The 21595-nt window shown below is 32.5% G+C and overlaps 1 protein-coding gene and 1 long non-coding RNA gene across 2 annotated transcripts in view; one reads left to right on the top strand and one right to left on the bottom strand.

Annotated features, from left to right (window-relative positions):
• Positions 1-21576, bottom strand: part of LOC133666067 (uncharacterized) — a 42517-nt gene extending 20941 nt beyond the window's left edge. The window contains exon 1 of the long non-coding RNA XR_009829622.1: positions 21297-21576. This is a non-coding gene — a long non-coding RNA (uncharacterized LOC133666067). The remainder of the gene's footprint in view (positions 1-21296) is intronic.
• LOC107996605 (uncharacterized) overlaps positions 4018-21595 on the top strand; it is a 90357-nt gene continuing 72779 nt past the window's right edge. The window contains exon 1 of the mRNA XM_017054760.3: positions 4018-4294. The gene's annotated coding sequence lies outside the window, so the exon portion shown is untranslated. The remainder of the gene's footprint in view (positions 4295-21595) is intronic.

The following is a 21595-nucleotide window of genomic DNA, read 5'->3' as shown; positions in this document are numbered from 1 at the left end:
ACGATCCCTCCTGAAATTATTAAAAGCCCGCCATCTAAGCGAGGAAAGGTAAACAGCGCAGACGGCGCACCTGTATAATCCTCGTCACCTAAGTAGTTCATTGGTAACAAACGGACACGAGCAAACGAAATTGAAGAGCGAAATCATAGAAGAATCCTTGGATCGATGATCCAGCCTGAATCAAGCCTGATAAACTCGTAAATCAATCGTGTGTGGAAATCTCAAGGGATGGAAGGGGTATTGTGTCGTAAACCTTAATTGGATAGCGAGGAATGTTTGCAATAGGATTGAAACGTATCCTTTAAAAGCGAAAAAAGGATCCGTGTTTTGTTTCGTTGGATTTTTATCGGTTTTTTTTTCATTACCTTGACTCGTTGCTCGATTGTGCGTGCGTGCGTGCGTGAATACATTAGAGATGCAAAATCTATGTAAGGATGTAATATATTTGAATTTCAAAAGAAAAATGATTTTTGTTTTTTTTTATAGGTGAATATTTTGGTTTTTAAATTATATATCTCGTCTGTTTGTGAGAACGTTGTTCCTTTCGTTTGAATTAATTAAATATTGACAGAATTGTGTAGTTACAAATCTACGCTTGATTCAATCCAATTTTCTTCCAACGTTTTTATTTAATTCATCGATGCACGATGTTGGTGAAACTGGAAATTTTCTGAAATTTCCTTCCATTTATTCTGAAACGGTATATTCTTACTGTAAGATCAACAACGAAAAATCTACTTTTCCACGAAAATTTCTGTTGTTTGTAATATAATAGTAATATAACGAAATCAAGAAAAAAAGGATAATATTAATTACAAATTAATTGTTAAAAGCATGCTTTTCACAATTACAGAAATATTTATCACGATTCGAAAGAACGTAGACACGATTTGAATAAAAAGAGAAAGAAAACATGGTATAATATCTGCAGAATATAAACGGCGAAATTAAAGAAAGCTACAGAAATATACCCAAACTTCTACTCCACCCCCTGTTTCCAACTCCTATCTCAAAATCCCATAAAACGCGGAAAAGGAGCTCGCATTCCTTTTTCCTCACCCTCCATCTCCACGGCAATCTTCCACAATTGCAAGTGGATCGCGCGATATTTTCTCCGCGAATTCGACCGCCACGTACCATAGATAAGCTGGTCGAAGCACTCACGAAATTGCCTACACGCGAAAAGTGGCGCTGGATTTCCTGGAGCACATCGGTCCAGTGACTCTCATCCCATCCCAGTGTGCAACCATGACCAAGTACTTGACCTTCACCGGCCCGTGAACCCCGAAAATTTACGACCGGCATCCTCCTCCTCTCTTTTGCTCTCCATTGCTGCCTTCCCATTCTTTGTCTTCGTTCGTTCGATGGTATCGCGGTTACGTGGCATCCTCCTCGTTGCACGCGCGGTGCACACCGATCGATGGCCGGTTTGCACGTAGGGCGCAATGTTTCCCGCTTCGACGGCGCACAATGCGACGAAGCCGCGGCTTTTCAACCTACCCCTCCGCAGGGAAAGTCGAGAACGGTGTTCCGTGGTTTGGTAAAAAGCGGCTGACGTCGCGCCAAATGACACGCTTGGCGTCGTTCAAGGGTGGCTTATGTATTCTGATTTCGTTCCTTTGAAGGATGTCTCTTTTTTTCTCTCTTTCTCTCTCTTTCTGGTTTTTCTTTGTTCGACTTTTCGAACGATACGATCGATATTATGGATGATGGAGGATGTCGAAGATGGTATCACAAAGATCGACGTTCGAATTGGAATTAAAATGTTGAAAATAGATGCATTGGAATCTGTGTGGTTAATATTTGGTAAGATTGATGGTATAACGAATTGAAAAGGTATAGATTTGTGGAACCAATTTATAGGACTTAGTTACTGCATTATTGTATGGTAGTTAGTAGAGAAGAGAGAATTGTTATGAGAGAATTTATCAACAATAGTAACTTTAAACTTATGATTTATAAAGTTATACCAATAATATTCAGTTCAATTGTGCAAGATGGCCTTGACAAGTTTAGAATAAGAATGGGAATTGTATCACGAATTGTTATCAAATATAATTCTACATTAATAATTCTACATTAAATGTTGTATTAAATTCATCATTTATTAGTTGTGTCATATGAATTTGTAAAAGTAGTAGAAGTTACATTTTTAAGATTTTTGTTGTATTAAATAAAACAAATAAAAATATTTCAAATAAATAAAAAGTATTTATTAAAAATATCGATATTTAGATATAAATATTTTTGCAAATTCATATTTTAAAATATAAATAAAAAAATAAAATATTATGTGCATTCTGTACATTTTCATATATGTTCTGTACATTTTCAATATTTTCAATAAATAAATATTCTCTACCTACTTATCATTGATATCATATATGTATAAAATAATTTGTTCCTTAAAACATACATGATATCAGAATATCGAAATAATCTTTTATAATACAATTATAAAATAAAACTTTGTATTTTATCTCTTATTTACTAAATTCTTCCTTATCTTAAATTATTTTATTCGAATAATAATATATATATATACAAAATAAACAATTATATATTTAACATTTAAATTTGATTATAGAAGCATAAAAGTATTTTTTGTATTTCCATCTCCAATCTTTTGATATCTAAATATTCTAATTTCTATCTATCTCTTGATTTTTCTTTTAAATATTATACTTCTTATGAAATTATTTTGTCCTTTTATTAGTAGCATCATTTTCATTTCGAATAAAAAATGTCAAACAAACAATTCATCACACCAACATAAAAATCACTTTCACTCTTTACCAAACTATCTGTCTGGAAATAATCCAAGCCCATCCCATTAAATTTTCACCCTGATCTCTCTATTCATCCCGAACAATTCTCCCCCTTGTACACCTACGTCCACCACAAATGCTATACATTCCAGTATTCACACCTAACAACTCACTCCATGCTCCATTCATTTTCATCACTCATCCTGGATCCCCAATCTCTCAACCACTAACAACTGACAACAACAAACCCGATCAAAATCAAAATTCTCTGCGTAAACAGTTTGGAGACAAAGAGGAAAAAAAATAAAACCGAGAATAAAATATTTGAGAATTATTCGCTAGTGGAATTGAGAATTATTCGCTATTGCGTTGAAAATAAAAATCACTCTCAATGACTCATATATGAAAAATTTAAATTATTTGAATCTTTAATCAAAATATTAAATTACGTTATAATAATTCGTATTCTTGAATTACACCATCCACTTGAGAGAATTATTTCTCACTGTATTTAACGCGAAAGTTATTCTTTGACATTCGCGTTAACATTTCATTCATCAACAAAAATATTTCCTCAAACCAATGTCTTTACCATACCAATTCTCAAGATTAAAATCTTCAGGGTGCAAATATATTTGAGGTTAAAACTCTAAAAAAAATTCATACTACAACTAAAACAAGATGAGATCAACTATTCGATAATAACTTTCACTTTCGACGAACTAGCGAAAAAAAATAACTTCCAACAACTTTCGAAACTTACGAAACTTTCTCTCGAAACGGAACACTCTGTTCTCTTTCGAAAACACGAAAGTGCACGAAAGTTCCTTTTAAATTTGAAAAATATTCTCGAAAGAATACTCAGAATCTTTCATTTGCCTTCGGAATACGAATTCGCCTAAGAATAAAACTCTCGTCCTCGTGAATTATTTCTCCTTCCATCTCTCCCCCTCTGGTTAATAGAGAAAGTCACTCGAAAAAGAAAAAGGAAAAAAGAACAACAACTCTCAAGGCATCCGCAAAAAAATATCCTCGACAACAATTCCAAATGTATTCGCACCCTTGGAAAGTGGTGCGAGCGTCGACCGGTCGACGATTGCGCACCACGTGGCTTCGAGTTCGCGCCAGTAGGGGTAGACTGCTGGAACAGGGGTAGGGGAAGGACGACGGGGTGGGGACCGACAGACGCACCCGACCCCCTCCGCCCCGTGATACCGTGGATCCAGAAGGGAAAACGACGGCTTCAGTCGGCACGCGGCGTCGCGACGCACCTCATCGTACGCGTTTCGCGTTTCTCGAAACCGGAAATAAGCTGGCTCGGCCCTGTGCGCGTGTGTGAATACTTTTTCGGGAGGTAAGCAGGATCGGTTGCGAAAGGGTGAAAGGGTAAGAGAAAGGGTTGTGAAGTGAAGACGGGGAAGAGGAGGTTTCACTTCCCGGTGGCGTCGACAAAGGGAAGCGTGCACGTTTCTTGAACTTTGGAACGAACCGTGAACGTCCTTCTTGCGTCCCTCGGGCGAGAGACGGTGAGTCTTGAGAGGAATAATTCATTTCGATACGTTGACTTCGCTTTTTGTTTGTTTTGCTTTTTCTTTCGCGCCACTGATAAGGCGCAAATCCGGTAAAAAGTTTTCTCAGAAATGAGCGTTTCGGATAGATTGTTGTCGTCGATTTCGCGAGAAATTTGAATGGGATACTCGATTTAACGAGGAGGGGTATGGTAGGAGACAGGAAGAAGGTAATCGAAAGTGATTATTGGATAGATTAAATAGATAGTGTTGGAAGCGAAGGTAACAAAATGTAAGCTTCTTCTCGAATTGTTTGGTACAATTTTTTACGACACGAAATCAGAAATATATATCTATCGTAGTGATAAATTTACGCGATGTTTCTTCTTTTTAATTTCTCTTTATTACAGATATTTATTATTATTATTATACGAATTTTGAATAAATCGATGCGTGGAACGATGAATTTTTTCTGCGATATATATACAAGAAATATATATATATATATATTTACAAAGATAATTTCGACCGTTTCAAAATGTACAATACGTGTTGCAATACATTATTCGGCTAATATCGTCGCGTGCATTAACATTCATTAATGTTACATTCGGGCAAATTCAAAATTCCATAAATCTTTGTACGCAGTGCATACTATTACGGTATCTTAAATTCAACGCGACGATCCAACATTATCAATTATGTTGCGATGTTCAATTACATCGGAGCGTTTCGCGCAATTACGCGGGAGTTAACCAAGCGTGGTTAGTTTGCTATAATCGCGATACGTTTGTGTAACGACACGGATAATGAAATCAGCGGAAGTTGCCTTATCGATACACGCTCATCTAATTACCGATACGGTTGACAGAGAAGAAAGAAACTATATCGATCGAGCCAATTACCGGAAGAAACTCCGAGAGAAGAATTCCAATCAATTCGTCTAATTGTTATTCAAATCAATTGAAGAAAATTCGATCGTTTATAACTTTCGCGTGCTTGCTTGCAAACTTGATGCAAAAAAAAAAAAGAAGAAGACGACAATGTGAAATGAGGAAGAGTGAAGAAGGACGAACTCGGTTGAAACACTTTGATGAAACTCTCCATCGAACTTTCCATCTTCCGCCACTCGACTGTTATTATCTAATCCGAGACGAGGATACGCACGGATTAATTAAATAGAACACGAATGCACGAAGTTGGAAACTTTCCGAGGTCGAAGCAGTCTTGTTGGTAATTGGGTGATCAGAGACACAGAAAATATTCTCATCTCCTTTTAAACTCGACTCCAAGTTTCTCGATGATCCAACGGAAACGTCGAACGTCCAACGTTGCACCTCAACGTTCGCGAATTCTCATTTTCCACTCGATTTTCTCTCGCCGTTCCTTTTCATTCCCCTTTCTCTTCTCTATAATATATATATATATATATTTTTTTAAGTTCCCTTCATACAGAACGACGAATTCTTTCGCGAGATAGAAAGAAATTTCACCGTGTGGAAACCACGTTTCCCATGGTAACGTATAACATTCGACGAAATAGAATCCAATAATCCCATCGACATTCCCTCTGTAAATTGGTGACTTCTATGCAATTTTATCGGCGTCTGCCTGACAAATGCATATTGGACTTGGTATCGAATCCAGAAAGATCCAATCTTAAAGGATATTCCACGAGAATCTCTCGTTTTAAAATATATACTTTGTTTATTGCTCGTATTAAATTTTTTTTCTTTTCCGATTTCTCTCTCTCTCTCTCCCCCTTCCCTTTGGATAATTTCAACCGATGAAGTATCCGACGTATTCGATTCATTTCGATATCGATCCCATATCCTACCATTCCCTTCTTTTTCTCTTCCCCTCTATCGTGTTTACTAATTAAACGATTCTGAGGAGGGCGGTTAAAATATTCAATGAAATCCTCCCCCTTCGCTTTAGGTCCCTCTAATCCCCTTTCGAAATTACGTCACCACGGCGATTCGTCTTTTTCTTTGTGTACGTTCGTCAGTTATTATTTATACGAGTTTTATTGTACGATAAGTTTGGGGTCGAGAATACTTGGTAGATTTATTTCGTAGATTTCGTATTTTACTCTAATTAAAAATTTTTGCAATATTTCTTTCAATTTTCTTTACTCTTTAATCTCTAAAAAGATATAATCTTATTCTAGTACTCTGATCTTTTAATAATATTTGCATTCTTATAATTGTTTCTTAAAGAGAGTCATTAACGATATTATTTTTGAGTTTAAAATTCCCTTTACGCTTATATTCCGCGTTAATTTTAAACCGCTTTGTAACATCGACTCACGTTCGAAGCACGGATTACTTGTAATTTTGGTTCGATAAAAGGAAGTTGAATTCGTAACGAAGTTTAACTCGAACTCTATTAGAATTTCAATTCTACGAATTGGTGGTTATTATGCAGATTATTATATTGTCATATCGTGCCTTTCATATTATCGAATCATGTGTGTAATTTTCAATATTGCATCATCAAGGATACAAAGAAAAATATACCAGATATGCAATGGTTATAATTACCTCCAAAAAGAGAAAGAACGAAAGAAAGGAAAAAGACATCATAAAGCAACAGAATTAAAATTAAAATTAAATGAATGAAAACAGAAAAATGAATTACACCTTTGATTTCGTTCTTCTTCAAAAGCTTTTAAGTATCAACTTTAATCCATGACGAATTTAATCTTTCACAAAGTACTTAGCGCAATGCATTATCGTTTAAAGTTTCCCGGGGCGGGACAAAACTAAGGCTCTCTCTCGAGTTGCAAGGAGAGAAAGCAGCTCAGAATTCAAATTTATCAGATCTTAATCACTGTTGATGGAACTTAGACTGTTCTTCGAATGTTAAATCGTCGAAATCTGATCCGATGGAATCGAGTAAAAGCGATTCGGAATGAATCAGTCGAATTTGTCGGGGATTAAGCATCTCGGGAAGAAACTTGGCTTGAAATTTCTCTGTGTGTGGAAATGTGCACAGCGAATCGTTAATCTAGACCGAAGGTTGGCTCTTGCGATTATGTGCATGCATGTCGGCGCCTGCCGCCGCCCCCGGCTCGTAACATTGAATTTTATCCGCCTCTGTCTTGTGTCGCGCCATCTGCCACTTATCTTTACAACAAAGGGCATTTTTAAAAAAATACCGTGTATAACTTGTTCGATATACGTTATTTCGCAGGTTTAGAAATTTTTATATAGAGATACGCGAGATATTTTTTTTATAATGGTGGCCATTGTATTTTTGAAGAACGAGACAAATATATTTGATTAATTTTAGAGAAGTCTTATATTTTCAACCGTTCAAACAATTGACGTTTCTATTTATTAATGTTTTATTTTTATTTATGATTGGAATTTATCTTTTTATTACCTATCTCTTCATTAATGTACGAATGACAAATTTTATCTACTGGAAATGTTCAAATAAAATTAAATTAATGCACTATTGCATTTTATGAAATATATATATCGCTTTATTATACCTAGCGTGAATTATTATTCTATTAATGTTTCACGTGCATTATTAAATTACATCTACATTTCATTCGTATCATTTTTCACCCGTTAAAATGTACCGATATAGAGTTGAGTTCTATTCTTCAACGGTATTGATAATATTTACTTTACTCCAACCAAGTGAAAACGTGTTCGAAACATGTTCCAGTATAAGAACGATGAATTCCACACGATAAAGTTGAACAAGTTCATTAATAAACGAAAACTGGAATTGAGCCCAACAATTTTCTCAGCAAAAATTCATTTGCCATAAATAAAATATTTTATCGAATTCGATTGAAATACCATGAAAATTGCACTAATTGTTTTATATTTTCTTTTACACTCGCGTAAAATTACATCGTGCAAAATTATAATTTATAAAATATTAAAATTATATAATAAAATTAATTTTCGAAAGATCAAAATATATATAAAAAGATTCTTCCAGTATCTTTTTGAAAGAAAAAATATCCCGTGTTATTCAATTTTCCCATGTTTTTCTAAAAAAAAAAAGCATATAAGTCTCCACATGCTTTACAAATTAAATACAACCCATAAAAGAGATAGTACACAAAGAAATGACCATCAGCTCCTCGTTAAGATTCTCCTAAAAAAAAAAAAAAGAAAAAAGAAAGCACTTTTCCACGTGTTCGTTACGTCACTAAGCAACACTCGACCCATCACTCGACCAAACATTCGTTTCAATGAATGTAATTTACGATGGAGGACGATGGCCAAAGGGATCGTGAGGGTGATGTCAATTTTCCTCCTCCAAGTTGTTGGAGCAATTCCACGCGTGTCGTCCAAGCTTGCGTGTTGCGAGGAGGACGGACACGTGCCGTGAAGAGTCCACGAGCGGAGAGAGAGGAGAGGACGAGAGAAATTGCACGTGCAGTTGCAATTGTTCCGGGCGTGCAGCACACGCTTCATTCGATAAGATATTGTACCGCCCACGGGAGGCTTTGAATAGGGAAAACTGCATTCAATGACCGACTTCTCGGAAGGAAGTAATAGGGTTGGCCCGTCCTGAACGGCTAGTATCCGCCTTATCAGTCGTGGAACTACGAGACGTTATAGTAGCGCGGATAACTACTTTTGCTCGTTGTGCAACGAAACTCGACTCGTGGTTGTCGTGATAACGCTGGAAGAATTCTTTTCTTCCCTCTTTTCTCGATTTCCTCTTATTTTGGTGATATATACTGATATTTATACATGGAAAAGAAAAAGTTTGTAATTAAATTGTCTATTCTAATTAATTTCATTGAATGGTGGTGAATTTTGAGAATCGTAATGGAAAGATGAAAATTTTTATACGATATTTCTCGAATGAAGAATTATTTAGTAATATTATTACGAGATATTAAAGGGATGGGGAATAAATTAAAACGTAAATGGAAATCTTTTGTGTTTTCTTTTAATGTTCTCGTGTTTGTAAAGAGAAATCTGACAGGAGGGATATTAAGAAAGTTAAAAGGATGAGTAAAATCCTGGTAAATTGTACGTCTTACAAATTGGACTGTAAGGAAACAGAGGAAAATCGTTTCCGTAGTGGCGGAGGATTTTCAATCGTGGAAATCGTGGAAACCTCGTATAGAGAGTTTCAATGTACACACAAACCGTGTACAAACTCGACCCTTTCCCTCGTGTTTTTCCTACAACAGGGACACGTTAACCTTCTTTATCCACGATCGACTTTCGAGAAATCTATAAGACGAATGGTTGCAACCATCGTTCGATTCTTATCTGTCCTGGACTTAACATTTAGAGCATGAAAATTTCCAGAGACGATTTAGTTTTACCTGCGCACGATTTTATGTCTCACGAATAAATAAGAATCGGAGAGAATATATGAACAACAAAAAACCTCTGAAGATTTCGAGAGAAATAAAATGGAAATTTTATTCGTACAATTTTATTCGTATCTACGTTCAAAATTTGCATTGTACAAATTCTATGGATTAAATAATCGAATGCAAATCTCGAGTTAAATATTAATTTGAAAAATAATAATTATATAATAATCTGTTTCGTATCAAAAATATAAACAACAATTAATCATATTTCATGTTATTCGAATATCAGATATTCCCTTTACTATTTTATTAAAATAATTATATCATTGTTCAAATTTTTCTTCCTATTAATAAATTTTAATATCAATTCTCTGAATTCACCTCAAACGTCTTCCACATTTGCACAGAGTGGAAAAGAAATTTGAATTTCTCAGCGATTTTAAAGTAACTGTTCGAAAGGACAATCGTGAATCATCGTCATGGAATCGGTGAAAGGAACCATTGTGGGAGGAACAAGGGTGAGAATTCGGCGGAAGTTGGTTGATGGAAAGCTGAGACACTAGGAGTAACTCGAGTAAAACGACGGAAAGTTCACGTCGGTTCGCTTTGCGTCCTTAACTTGGTACAATTTCCGATCCGAAAGTTAGGCTACGTTATGAGGATGTGGGACGATTTCGAGGCGGGCCAAAGCTTGTTTTCAATTCTATCGATAAGAAAAATATTTAGCCTGCTTCTTCTACAAGTAGATGACAACGAAAAAAAAGGCGAAGAAAGAAAGAAGGATAGTTATCCAGCGTATGAAACGGATGTTGCCATAAAAAGTTTGTAAATTAGGTCACAGTTGTACGTGATACGCGAGCCAAGGTTGTCGAGGTGTTCCCGGAAACAGCAACTTTTAAACACCAATCTAATATTGCGCCCTGCATTCGAGGAGATCCAAATCGGAGGGAATTTTAAGAGGTTGAACTTTTAAGGATGGTTGAAACGAGTTCTACGTGTTCGAGAAGATAAATAATTTTTTAATCTAAGTTTTGACATTAAAGAAATTTTATTATTTTTGTGATAAGGACCGAAGAAGGAAGCGAGTTGATTTGTGAGAGAATGAATTTTTATTTTTTTTTTATTCAAGTAGCTAAAAATGATTGAGAATATTCTAAAAATATTTCCCTTTGATGCATCATCTCGTATTTTTCTTCTATCTTCTTGAATTTATTTCGAGTGAATTATAATAAAGTTGCGATGGATATTACGTAATTGGTTAAATTTTTTCTTTTAAGATTCATTAGATTTATGTAGAAGGTAGATGAATGTCATAAATCATCTGAGAAAGTTGGTTTAAAATAGAAATAAACGTGAAAACTGAATTAGCTGTTACAATTAGAAATTTGTAGAGAGAAAATGATGAATGAGATTATTTATAACGAAAATTTAACAAGATTAATCTAAATTATGGCTGGTAATAATTAAAGCTTAAAATAATAAAATATGATCACACATTTTTGGTTATTTCAGCATCGTGTTAATACGTATTTATTGGTGTAAAATCTTTACGCAATAGAGATTATTGCAGCACAAATTTACATAATAGCTACATATAATAAAAGAAATATATACTTTGTATCATTCTACATGATAATTCATTGAATAATTTGCATTTGCAAATATTCTCTTCGACGTGTTATAAATTCGTTCTAAATTACAACATCGATATCAAAGGAATCAATGAATTTATTACGATTAATATTACAAAAATAATAATTATTATTCTATCTCGACCACTACGAGAGAATTCATCTAACCTCTTTCAACACGTTACACATATACCATCTCGTGCATCGCATTTTCTTTCAATAACATCATAATATACCCTCCTCGGCCTGGGCAACCCTAAACGAATTTCGTTCAACCGCCTTTGACGAAGAGACTTGTCAGCTTATCAAACCCGGTGTGTCGTATTTAACGATCGACAATCGATAGCTTTGGCTGCTAGTCTTCGCGGCAGAGTAAACAACCCTCGAATGTAAGAAGACTCGCGGATACACGAATGCTCGAGCGCCTCGAAAAAGGGGCGGCCAAAGAGAGGCTTTTGAACGGTTCAGATAAGCCAAGCTGGCAGCCATCGAGACAAGACACAGAGGGAAGACACTGATTTTATCGTTTAATCGACGACCATGAAACCCTTTGCGTCGCTCCTTTAATTCTTCGTGGTTCCTTTCAACCTTCTCCTTCGTAATTATTTAAGACGGTTTAATCTGGTTTTAGTGGAGATTTATAACAATATATAAGGAGCAAGCAATATTGTTCGGGTGTACACTCTTTTTTTCGGGTGTTCATGAGAAACAGTATTATATTGGTTTATTAATTTATGTAGAGAATATTCCGAATGAATCAATTTCGAAAAATTTCTAAATGTAAATGAACTAGAAAATATATGAATTCCTATAATTTATAGATCATGTTACATCATATACGTGTTTTTGCTATGCAGTGAAAGTGTTTGATGTAGAAATTTAATTACATTTATTTTATTAAAATTATTAAATAAATATCTTTTTTATTTCATTTTGATTATTCGATATTTTTTTCAATTTTTAAACAAATATAAGTATAAATAACTATAAACTAAGAATCAGAATTGGAATTATTTTGTATAAATGATCGAAGAGTAATTTGTCTTGATAAATGACTCGGATGATTCATTCGAACAGTATTAGATGTACTGCCGAACAAAAAACTGTCTACAAAGTTTTTTCTTTCATTCCTAATGGTTTCCAAGTCAGAAGGAACGAAAGTTTCGAGAGTATTTTCACAAACTCATAAGCTATCCTAAGGTCAAAGAAATGTATCTCTATCTCTTAACATAATCTTCCCCTTCCAAATATAAAATTCCATCTACTTACTAATTCCTAACCACGAAAAGAGTTAACCAATCCCCCGGTTAAATATCCAAATATAATTTCCACATTCCAAATTTCTCTCAAAATTCACCCTTGACATTTCACACCTTGCGAATCCAATATGCAAATTAATTTTTATATCCAACAAAATTTTTTTCCAAAATCCTCGAGAATCTAAGGAAGAATATTCTCGAACGAGCTGTCCTATTAATTCGAAATATCAAGAGTGAATTACACGCAAGATGTGCACATATATGGAAGAAAATATCTTCGAAGTTGGCTGCAATATTGCAGGGAAATCAAGGCCGGGAATTACATAGTTGAAACATCAGATCTATCCTCTCTACGTTGCATAAATTCAGAGAGAGTTGGCCGTAATTTTCCTTTAATTTGATCGTTCGATCGCCACGATAATTTCGCGAAGAAACGCGATCAAAGGGTTTGCACTTTGTTCTAGCGAAGAAACTTTTCTTTTCCAACTTCTTTTCCAACGAGCCGCTACCCGAGGGATCGAGAGAGGGTGGCGTAATCGGTGGCGTGGCAGGGGCGCAGGTTTCTAATCCTCGTCGCGAGTCTTCCGCAGGAACACGATCCACCCCCTATATACTCTCGCATTAATGAAGCTTATGAGAATGTAACCGCCTGGGGAGCATCGTATTCTCGATCGCAAGCTAAACGGAATTTAACCCCGGTCGTCTACCTACTGGGTTATCGAACCACGGGGTCAAGGAAATTTAACCACGGTGAATGATGGTAAGATAAAATACGGGGTTTTTTGATCCGTTCCTCGACACTTTTACAGATAAATCATTTTAATCTCGGAAAAATTAGAAATTTCTTAAAACTTATTTTACGAATGAGGTTCTTTTTTTAAATAAATTTATTTGTAGCATTATTCGTTGCACGTGTAAGTTGTAACAAAGTTTGATTATTGATTTGATTCTTGAACTGGATTCACTTAGTGTAGGGTGAGATTTATTATCTATGTTTAAAAGGATTAAGAATTTTTTTGAAGATTAATAAAATTAAAAAATTGTTGAAATTGATCGATTAATATATTATCTTTCGATAAAAATGCGAATATATTTAAGTGAACGAATTATATAGGATTAAAGCAAAATTATTCGTTGGACATAAATTACTAATATTTAATAAAATATTGACCATGAAGAGTGCTAATGTGTTAATTCGTTTTTATCGATTATCAGGGATAATGGATCCTAATTTCATAGGGATGCATTAAATTTCACGCGAAGATCCAATATTTTAGCCGAGCAAATTTGAAAATTTTATTAACTTCTTACTTCTGAGGCCGCGAACGAAAATAACTTCGATTTTGGGAAATTCCTTTCTCGAAAATAGAATTTTATATTTCTCTTGATTTCACGTGAAACACGAAACATATCGAGAAAATACGAGACGATCGTACATCGGTCTCATAAATGACACCCGTCACAGAGTCTCTTGTAAAATATCAATTTCTGTGCATTATACGTATAGCGAGCGAGACGTGTAATTCATAACACCGGTACCTTCGTCTTTTCTTTATTCTGTCTAATTATAGTCACTCCACGAGAGATATTAAAGCGAAAGAGATATAATTTCCACGAGGAAAATAGGAGTCGCTTTATCGAAGACTGAATGAAACTTTGAGACAAAAGTTCGAATCAAAACGAAACAATGGAAGAATAAACTGCAATATTATTTTGTGGGTGTATTTAAAATTTATCAACTACGTATATAATCAATCACGAAGGTATATATTTAACCGATAAATTATCAAAAACTTGAAAAAAGAAAGAATCTATTTAGCCAAACTTTGCGAATAAATACTTAACTTAAAAAAGAAAAATCCATTATTGCCTACACTTCGTACGCAAACTTCTATTAGAATTATTAGAACAAGATTTTTTATTTTTACAATCGACTGTACACTGCGTTATTGATTAGATCAAAAAGGATTTCCACGATAAAATTACTTTTCCATTCCTTCCAGTCCTTATCATTCGTTACGCGTGAAGAAATTTGTTAAAAAAGAGAGGAGAATCGTATTCCTGAGTAAAGAGGGAGGATGTTTAATCCTCGGCGTCAACCCGTCTGGTTGTTGAACCCGGGTTAAATGAAAGATATTCGAATGAATGAAAAGCGGAGGCGTTATGCTAGCTCATAATCTCCTCCGTTTATTATCACAGTAATTACGTGGTGGCCTTTGACTCGATTCATGACGGGAGGCTCGAGGTGAATTCTCGTTCTCTTGATCCGTTACGTATCGAGAATGAACCGGTGACTCATACGATCGACGCGCGATTAATTAATCCTGTGAACTCCATGGAAAGAAGGAGAGGGAGGAAAGCAAGGCTAATTAGAGTTGGCCGAGGTATTCGCCCTACGAACGAGTCACGCGCTTTTGAACGCCTCTCGAGAAGAAACGACACCGAATTGGATGTACAAAGACGTGAAATTTTCATGTTCATTAATTTGCAGCGGTGGCACGCTTTGAACTTTGTTCAAGGGGGATGATATTTCGCCTTGAGAATCGCGCCATCCGTAACGAGCGAAGATTTTTTTGTGCGAGGATTTTTTGTGTAAAATGTTTCTCATCTACGTAGGGTGTTGTATATATTTTTTGAGTGGATGTGAGAAGATAAATTTCTTCGTTTTCGATCTGAAATACGATGAACGATAAAATTTTGATCAAATAATTTATATCAAAATTGTATCTGTGATTAATTTCTTAACATGGTTTGATAATTATTATTTTGTTCGTAATTATTTTGAAGAAACATTGTATTTAAATATCATATCGAATAATCAGTTATCTAAAATATTTTATCTTCTCTCATCAAGAGATTTTGAAATCGGAATGAATCATTATTATTTGTTGTATTTACCATTGATTTAAATTTCAAGAGTCCAAATTATTTATTAGAGAATTGATTAAATTAAAAATTAAAAAATGAGAACAGAAAATGCGATTAAAAATAGAAAATTTTCTTAATTATCTCGTATTGAAATCTTTACAACTTTATTTTCGTGTTTCATCGTAATTAATTACTTAACAATCACCTTATAATCAATACCATCGGATAATCATCGATAATTATGCATTCCTTCCTCCTCTCGCTAAATTGAAAACTTTTGCATGGAACTTCCACGTAATATCATCTACGATCGCACGTTCATTAAAACTTTTTATCGCTAATTCGATCGTTATAAATATTTAATAAAAAAAATAACATAGAATTATTGATGAATAAACCTTAATTTTTGATATTTAAAATTTCCACGACGTGACACGTCTTTCACTAGATCAGAATGGATGAAAGGAAAAAGAAGCCATTGAAGTCACGATAAGGGTGACAGTCGTGCTCTATCTTTAAAGTGAGTATTGCTCTACTATAAACCTAGATTCTATTTCTGGTCTATACTTAAGTGATATTTCTGATTTAAATCATTGTTGTGTAATTTCCATTGTGGTCATTTTTGATTCTCAAAATGAATTTTATTATCTACATCACGCTCGTAGAATGTTATTGTTCTTTTTCAAATAATGTTACTATCTTATTATTATTCGAGAAAAATACAAAAAAAATTTTTGAATATACTGCTTATTGTTATTTATTTCATTACATGACGGAAAATTAATTTAAACATAAATGGATTTATGAAGGAAAAGTATTTTTTTAAAGTATAATTTTTCTTATTTAATTAGATACATATTCATAAAAAGGGATAAATTTTATAATTAGTAATTTTATTTTTGCAACACAAGAGTTCAACCCCTTGGACTTGAAGAAAATACGAGTTTTATCTCGAACGAAAGTGTAGGGGAAAAAAAGTTATCTCTGCTAAAAATAACGTTTGAAGAATCTTCACCCCTGAATAAACGATAAAGTTTAAATAAACACTATAACATTTTCGCTTAATATTATTCTGATAAAAATATAGTCTTCGATGTGCAAATATTTACCGCGAAACGAAATTTGCTTTCACCGTTCAATTAAAACATCGAAACTGTTCACATCTTCGCTAGTGCGCTAAATACTAGCTGGATACAAAATAAACTCGGCCTATGCAAATTATGCGTGTGTATAAAGCATCAAAGAGTAGGAGGCGTCTAAGAGAAACTTTTTTTTTCTATGATAAATAATTATCATGGAAAGCACCCGAGTTATCGAAATAAACATCGACCTACAAATATTACCTTAATTTGTTACATTATTTTAAGATTGATTCACAAATAAATTGAAATATCAATTAAAAAATAAAATTTATGTAGAGTGAATTATAATGAAATATTATACGTATGTAATATTTATCAAAGAATTATTAAATCTATATCATAGCATTAAATGTATTTATGAAATTATTTTATTAAAAAAGAAAATTTCGATGAAATTTCTTAACAGAGAAATTTTATGCTATATTTCATTCTTGGATTACTTCATGTTTCACTTCAGATCCAGATAGAAATATTTCAAGAAGTCTGATACGACACTTCTGAAAAGTGTCATAAGCAGGTTAGATGGTATATTTCACATGTTTTAGACAGATTTTTGTGGCTTCATTCAAGGATAGACATTTCGTTACTCGGGATATAAAAAGAATGAAAACGGGCGATTTTTTTTATTTTATCATCTGGATGATTGTTCCAATATATCGTATCATCAATCTCCATTTGTTATAATTTAATTTTACAAATAATGAACAAATGTGAAGTAATTATCAGAACATATAAATGATGCAAAATTCTCGACACGATTGTTCAAAAAAATAAAAAAAAAAGACTTCAAATTAAATGCAAAAGACGTCATAAAAAATTGTTCTCGAAAGTCATTTCGATATTAAATTTCTTTTTATACGGTTTCAAATCATATTTCTCGCTTCTTAAAAATCCATTATCGTAATTTATCTTCTCATTTATCTTTTCGAGAATATCCTGAATATAGATCCTGTAAAGATAGAGATGCAAGAAACGAGTATCGAGTGCAATGACTAAATCCATAACGAAGAATTATTCGAAAAACCAATGGACAGTCAAATTAGAAAAACAGATTAGAAAATAAAGCGAAAGAAAATGGAATTGTTTGCGTAAACTTTCTCCAGATAGAATTGATTACAAATCAATAACGCTATTATAGTCATGATTATTTGATAATTCGGAATAATTCGCGCAAATCCTTTATCTTATCCGAAACATTGAAGCTGAAGATAATATATTTCTTGACTATCGATCCTATTCTCATGATATATGAAATATCTTTCTTTTCTTTTTTTTTTCATCGAGCATTTGATTTTCAAAGATAAATAATTCTCAAAGATTAAAATCATTCTTTTTTTGATATTATCAATTATGTTTCCAAGAATAAGATTTTAAAAGATTATCTGCTATAATCATAATAACGATCCACTTTAAATTCCTCTTGCTTCTCTTAAGCAAATCATTGTGTACGTAACATCTTAAAAAAAATTCCAAACATTACACAATGAATCCATCAATAATCCACTAAAGCAAGGATAAGAAGATCAAAGTCAAATCCACTTGGAAAATTCATCCCTCTTTACTAGGATCGATAAATCTTCGAGCAAAATACAAACTACATAAGATCATAAAAAATATATTATATATATATATATATATTCCAAGAGATATAAAACGAATCCATCAACAATCCATTTTTTCCCATATTTTACGATCTTTCCTTTCGAAATGATCCTGAATCGCATAATTCGCGCCATAATTTCGAGAATCACAGAAATGTAATATCCGCGATGTAGCAGCACGTGGATTGCCCGAAATTCGTGTCACGATACTTGAGTAAAAATGATCACGTTTCTCGTTGTTTACCCGAACGGAATTGGTGTTTGTGTAGCGAGTGAGCATAACAGCTCATCTGGAGTACATTCAGGCCGGGCCGTAAATGAAACCAGACGTGCCTGAGAATGTTCGATGCTAATTATAAATTCGGCCGACCATTCGAATCGCGAAAAGTCACGTAACCGTCGATGAATCGACGGGAGGATCGTCGCCGTTTAACGCAATTGGGGTAATTAAAATACTCGTCGATCCTCGAGGACGATCTATTCGCGATCCGATCTAGCGCACGATTGTGAATAATTGATCACGAGCCAAACTCCCTCTGACGCGATATTTACGCTGAAAATGCCAGCTAAAATCCCATTTGCGATGAATCACTGAACTTCTTGCCGGCGTTAATGGACCGTAACGATCTTCGTTTCTCTCGCATAGATTTTTCTCCCTTTCATCCTTTTCTTTCATTTTTTTCTTTTTTTTTTCTTTTTTTTTTTTATTTTCTTTGATGTTTGAACGATGAATAGCGAAAAAGGAAGATAAAGTTTATCGTAATGAGAAATATATTATTATATTTTCATCGAAGATTTTTATTTGGATTTTTATTCGATGAATTTATGAGAATAAAATTAAATTAATTGCAAAGAATGTTTTTTTTTATTATATATGCGTATATATATTTAAAATAATATAAGTTTTTGATTTTAAAATATCTTCCACATAATTATTTACAAAATATAATTATTATTGGTTAAATGAATCAGTAGAATAAATAAAAAATTTGGTGAATAATGAATAATATGGTTCGAAACATAATTATTATCGTATTGATTAAATATTAATAGATAAGTAATCGTGCAATTAATTTAATAATTCTCAAACTTCGATTTATGAAAAATTAAATGAAAAATAAAATAATTTTTAAAAATTATTTTATAAATTATATAAATTATTGAACGAAATATTCGGAGATGTTTTACGAGAGAAAAACTTTCTTTGCTTAATACAATCATATTTTTAATTAAAATCACTCATTATTCCGATCTTTCCTATTTTCCTTCAATTCAAGTAGTTATAAGAATCATTGTAGAGTTAAAAAAGGAGACATGCGATTTAATTATATCATCCGTAGATGTAATAAACGACAATCTCTGTCATTAATCTAGATTTCACTGATATAGAATTAGTACTATATCATTCTCTATTGCGTGTAGCATATCGTTTTAATGTTTCTTATCTAACAATAGAATTTAATAATCTTAGAATTTTTAAATCTTAATTTTAATCTTATTTTAAGAAATAAAAATATTTTTATTATAAAATTATCAAAATCATATTAATAATAATTCTTTCATATTTTTAAAAATGAATGCAATCCAATCTAATTTCCTATTCATTCTGTATAATATCTTTTTAAATTTAAATCTTTATTAAAATATTAATTCCAAAATTAAAGTCAAATGATTAAAAATTTAGTTTATTATAATGTAAAAATAAATTGAATACAAATTTAATCTATTTTAAATATCAAATTAAAAAGAATTTAAACATTAATCCTAGAACTGTTACGAAATTTATTATTAGATTGAAAAATCACAAATTTGCAGAAAACACGTAATATATAAATTGCGAATAATTAACAAATCAATTCTACAATTACACATTGAAATTATAAAAAGATTCATTATGATCACAAGAAACAATAAATATTTTCTGCATTGATTCAGCTATTTTGTATTTTCCTCTCTAATTAACGGATTCATCACTATGACTTATATTCCTTTATTTACAACGCATATAATTCTTTGAAAGAAAATTTATAGTAGAATTTTGTCATTCGAAATATCAAAAGAACGTAGGAGGTGATAAAGAAGGAAATCGATCGTTGTTACCATGTCATGAGAGATTCGTTAAGAAAAAAAATGTCATAATATTCGATTCTGAAGCGAAAAAGTGGAAGAAAGAACGTCGATTATATAACGATAAAACAAATCGCAAGAATAGCGATGGATTTTTCTTTCTAGCTTCCCTTTCTTTCATCTTTTCTTTAAGCCGCGTCTATTGCATTTACCAGCGAAGAAAACAAGCGATATTCGAGGAAAAAGGTGACTCGAGAAAAAGGAAACGGGATCTGAATAAGTAGTGGTGAAGGACGACGCGGAAAAAGGACAGTCTTTTAATTTGATTCCTCGCAAAAAAATTCGATTACTCGACAACTACTTCACTCTGTCATAACGTATAATCACAAATTATGCGCGTGATCGAGGAAAAATAGCGATTGAGAGAAGTAAATAATAATCGAGAGACTCGAGTCGAAATTGAACGATTCGTAGATAAATACACATATATTTTCTTCCTTATTTAGTGAATATTTTTAGAAAGAGAATTATTTTCAAATGGAAATCAAAAGAATAAGTTCTTTTTTTCGATTTATTCTTAAATTAAATTCTTAGATTCTTAGATTAAACTCTTAAATTCTTTGAAAATGAATATATAGGTTAGAGAAAAATAATTACCTCATATTTGCCTATTATATTTGTTTAAAATATATGTAATAAACGAAATAAATGATATTTGAAAAAATATTTTGAAATACAAGAAAAAAATAATTGTTATAAATGTTATTTTCAAATTACAATTTAATTTATTTGAATAAGCAGGTGATTAGAAAAGTTAACCTAAAATAATATTCACATACATTTTTATACCGTAAATTATAAGATGTATTTTTTTCTTTATTGCAATTATATATCATTTTTCATGGATGTTAATTGTATTTTCAACAAGTTTAAAACATATACGTGAAATGTTTGTTGAAATGAAATATCATTACGCGAAATATACTCGTTGAAGCTATTAAATAAATAAATTGTAGCATACAAACTGTTGCTAATTAAACGATGTTTAGTATGGTTTTTCACAAGTATTTATATGTTAAAAATAAGAGAAATCAGGATATAATCATATTATTTAAACTTTTTGTAAAATTAAAATATCACTTACCTTGATTATTCCGACTGCGTGTAATTAGATTAAACTTGTAAAATCGTGTAACGTTTAAATACAGTTTTATTAATTTTCAAGTCATTTTTCAATTATATGACATATATAATTTAATTGGACGAACGAATTTTAATTGTATCATTTAGATGGTTATTAATGAATTTTTTTAAATTTCAATTAATATTCATTTGTTTTCTTCTTCATTTTTTACAAGATTAATTTTTAGAATTATACACTTCGTGATTTTAATGATCCAGGCACTTTCAAAACACAATTTTCACAATAAAAATGAAAAATTA

This window comes from Apis cerana, linkage group LG5, assembly GCF_029169275.1.
Source record: "Apis cerana isolate GH-2021 linkage group LG5, AcerK_1.0, whole genome shotgun sequence".
Taxonomy (NCBI): domain Eukaryota; kingdom Metazoa; phylum Arthropoda; class Insecta; order Hymenoptera; family Apidae; genus Apis; species Apis cerana.
The sequence above is the reverse complement of the archived record's forward strand: the minus strand, read 5'-3'. Positions and strand labels throughout refer to the sequence as shown.